The sequence below is a fragment of the Onychostoma macrolepis genome, chromosome 22 (genome assembly GCF_012432095.1).
Source record: "Onychostoma macrolepis isolate SWU-2019 chromosome 22, ASM1243209v1, whole genome shotgun sequence".
In the NCBI taxonomy this organism is placed as follows: Eukaryota; Metazoa; Chordata; class Actinopteri; order Cypriniformes; family Cyprinidae; genus Onychostoma; species Onychostoma macrolepis.
The window spans coordinates 10,392,690-10,397,117 of NC_081176.1; positions in this window are offsets into that span (position 1 = coordinate 10,392,690).

The following is a 4,428-nucleotide window of genomic DNA, read 5'->3' on the forward strand; positions in this document are numbered from 1 at the left end:
TCATTATAGAACTGTAAAGGGTCTGCATTGTGTGCATTCACAATATAAAAAAAAAAACGCTTTTATTAAAATAAATAGGAAAACAGAGGATGGCTTGCCGTCTCGTCTTGAATAGGAGCGCTTCCAACAAGAACTCAACGAAATGAGTCACAAATATGATAAATATATCTATAAAGCTTTAAATTACTACTTTAAAACGAAATAATTCAAATCGAAAACAAACTCTTTCATTATGTAATCCGTAAAGATGCATTTCTCTCTAAAGGCACGTTCAATGAGGAGATGACGAGTCATTTTTCATCACCGTCTGAAATATAAAAATAAGGAAAAGCCTAAAATAGGCCCGATTATATTTTTTTCTGATTTTTACGTTGCTCTGCTCTTAATTCCTTAACATTTAAAGGGTTTTCTGCAACGTAATTTTGTCTACATGATATGTGAATTATTTATTAGCCTATTTTTTAATCCATGCAGCAAAATGCTTTAAAAACAGCTGTAAAAATTACTTTATTGCATTCCAGATGATTTTAAAGAACTTTTCACTATAAATTTTACGGGTAGCTTGAATGTAAAACATTGTCATGACTTTCGTTGTATTCCCATTTATAAAATAGGCTACAAATTAATTGTGGTAGTCTAACCTGACCTGTTTATAAGCAGAAATGGACTTTGGCATGCAAAAGACTGATAAGTTCATTATTAATATGGCATGGCTGGTTCAGTCGATAGAAATACGGCTATAATTTACTGCTGAAATGATTGCAGGGCAAATCTCAGGTCAGTCTGAGCGCTCAGGGTACGCACAGTGCGTCCAGCCGAACACCTGCAGGCGCCACTGGCCACTAATGACACAAGCAAATGATGTCCCCGAGTAAGAACACATCGTCTGAAAGTTGAAGAACAGAAAGAAAAAAAACAGCAAGAGATAATGAGAGAGAGTACCAGTTCCTGCTGTAATAATGTTACACGTAAGTAACGTTAGTTACGATGACATAATATTATAAATGGTAAAATAACCAAAATTATTGTTCAATCTTAATTGTGAAAGGTAATCCCACGCGATCTGGTATCTGCGCGGGTTATTGCAACAGTAAACTGCACAAAATACGGGCATAAATTGCTCGCTCTCCGTTGACTCCGGTGCTAGCGTAGAGTGAGGAGACCCAAGCAATATGGCGGCGACGCTGGGTTACGTTCCAGCATGTCATGAGGCGTCTACGTATATTATGTCTATGTTCGAAACGGTGAATCAGTTCAACTGGAGCGCTTCGAAACAGTGAATCAGTTCAACTGGAGCGCTTGAAACAGTGAATCAGTTCAACTGGGCGGTTCGAAACAGTGAATCAGTTCAACTGGAGCGCTTCAAACAGTGAATCAGTTCAACTGGAGCGGTTCGAAACAGTGAATCAGTTCAACTGGAGCGCTTGAAACAGTGAATCAGTTCAACTGAGCGCTTGAAACAGTGAATCATTTTGCGACGCAATGGTTCAACTGATTCGGAGTTTCTAAAAGCTCCGTTGTGTTCTTTGCTCGCTTTGAATGACCGTGGAAATTAAATCATTGCAATTAACAGGCCTAACGTACAATGTTTTTATTAAACTGTGATCACCGTAAATACAGTTTCCGTCGTATTAAAAACATTTCATAATTTTTCAAAAGATTTATACAAATATACGAGACTGCGTTAATTAGGGACACACACATTTATTACAGTATAGAACTTATAAAATATATTTTCTGCCTTATTCTCTGATAAAAATGTGGAAAAAGATTACATTTGTCATTTCTGTCAGCATTACCCATGATCCTCCGCCTCCGGATCCAGGCCGCGCCCGCGGGTCTTCTGTCCAGGTAAGTCACGAGCTCATTACTAATGATCACGTTTTGTTTAAATGTTGTAATTGGTGCCTTTCTTTGCCATTAAACTCACATGGTTTAAATGTTAGAGCAACAATTAAAACCCGACCAATGGTTTACTCCTTATCAGCGAAAACAATAAATAATAATAATAATAATAATAAACCACTTGTGAAATTAGGCTTGCTAAACGGGGCTAGCTAACTTCAATATAAGCTAACTCTATTAATATAAAGAAATCCAAGGCACTTCTTCCGGTCCAAAAAAGTTAAAAAGCCTTTATTCACTTGTTGTCCATCATCACTATTAATAGAAACACTATTGCATTTGATGCATTTGGGCCTTTAGCCTTCCTCAGAGTGTGTGTATAATTAACAGGTGTAGATATAATTAGTTAGTGAAGTTGGGAGAAATCAAAAGAACCATTACAGGGGGACCTACAAAAACAAAGAATATGACATAAACAACTAAATGAACAAAAAAATAAATAATAATAATCATACTAGTAATGATTACTAGTAAAAGCTAAGTGTAGTTTAAGTTATATCAGCTGAAGAGTAACTTAGCATGGAGCACTGCATTATTGTGTGAGCTCTAGACGATGACATTTTCTCTCGATCATCAAGGTTCACCCACAACTTCACTGTAATGTGTCAGTAATAACAATATAACTTTTGCTAAAGTTACTGCACATAAAGTTTCCTTTAAATCTGGGATGAGGAACCCCAGACGCATGTTACATGCCTTTTAGCTGTCATACAGGAAATTGGAAAATCTTGAATTTGTATTGTATTTATAAGAAAATGGGAACGTCTCACTATTGGGGTACTCTACTCTACTCTATACTCTACACTACATAATTAACATTTTCTGTTCTCTCTTGCAGATCCTGTCAAACGAGTCACCTGTCCAAACATTGATACACCTGATTTACCGAACCCAAAGGCACTTTTAAGAGCCAACCTCTATCTCTATCCATCTATCTATCTATCTGTCTATCTATCCATCTATTTATCTATCTATCCATCTATCCATCTATCTATCTATCTATCTATCCATCTATCTATCTATTTATCTAATCTATCCATCTATCTATCTATCTATCTATCTATCTATCTCTACCTCTTGCAATGCCAGGGGGGTCTACAAAAAAGATTTGTCCCTTTTGTCAGGGTATTTTATTTTGCGCACAGAAGATCTGCTTGAATTGTAAAAAGGAGCAGCCTCTGAAGCAGCGACTCAAGAAGAAGCTTCAGAGATTTGATGAGAAGCGAGAGGAATGGGTGGTTGGTCATAAGAAGAACCACAACATTGCATCCATCAAGGATGAAGCAATTGTCATGGTATGTAGAATTTCTGTCGGGATACATTCAGTGGTACCATTTGTGATTAAGTGATCTCATGCCAGTGCAAGGTCAGAAAGGCATTATTATTATTATTATTGTTTTATATGTTTTATCAACACAAATTTAAAAGTACAATTTAACTATCAGCTTTGAAGGCAGATGAAAATTGGATTTTGCAAGAATGTCATTTAATGTACTGTTTTTATTTCAGTGGTAAAACCCTTAAATAATCACATCTTAGCCTTAACACATCACAGTCCTAAATTATCTACCTCAACAAACACACAGCAAATATAAGTGATAGTTGGTAATTCTGAATTCCTAAAAAACAGAGGTGTGCATTATGACAGAATCACAGGTGCAATATGTGACCCTGGACCACAAAACCAGTCATAAGTGATTTATACATCATCTGAAAGCTGAATAAATGATCTTTTCATTGATGTATGGTTTGTTAGGATCTGACTATATTTGGCCGAGATACAACTATTTGAAAATCTGGAATCTGAGGGTGCAAAAAAATCTAAATATTGAGAAAATCACCTTTAAAGTTGTCCAAATGAAGTTCTTAGCAATGCATATTACTGATCAAAAATTAAGTTTTGATATATTTACGGTAGGAAATTCACTAAATATCTTCATGGAACATGATCTTTATTAATATCCTAATGATTTTTGGCATAAAAGAAAAATTTATCATTTTGACCCATACAGTGTATTGTTGGCTATTGCTACAAATATACCCCAGCGAATTAAGACTGGTTTTGTGATCCAGGTTCACATATAATAATCAAACTTTCTTATCAAGGGGATGACAAATGGACTGCATTCATTCTACTAGTATTTAAAGCTCTTGTCAGCTGTAAATGAATGTGTGAAGCATTCACCCATTTGGCCATATAATCACAAAGGTTCTTATTTTGAATAAATCTGTAGATTGTCACTGCCCAATTGTACAGTGGTTGTTATAATACAAAAGCTAAACTCACCATAAAGTAAAAATTCTGAATCGCTTTAACCTGTATGCATTCATCAATAATGTTATATATTCTCAATAACTAATATGCATAGTTTTTTTTTTGCTGTTGTTTTTCTATTACTTTAAACAGCAAATACACAATGTTGTCATTGCAGCTTGAGAAACTCCATGCCATTGGATACAAGCCAGTTTTGCTTCTTGGCAAGGAGACCAAAAGAAAGAAAACAAGTGTGAAATATTAACCCC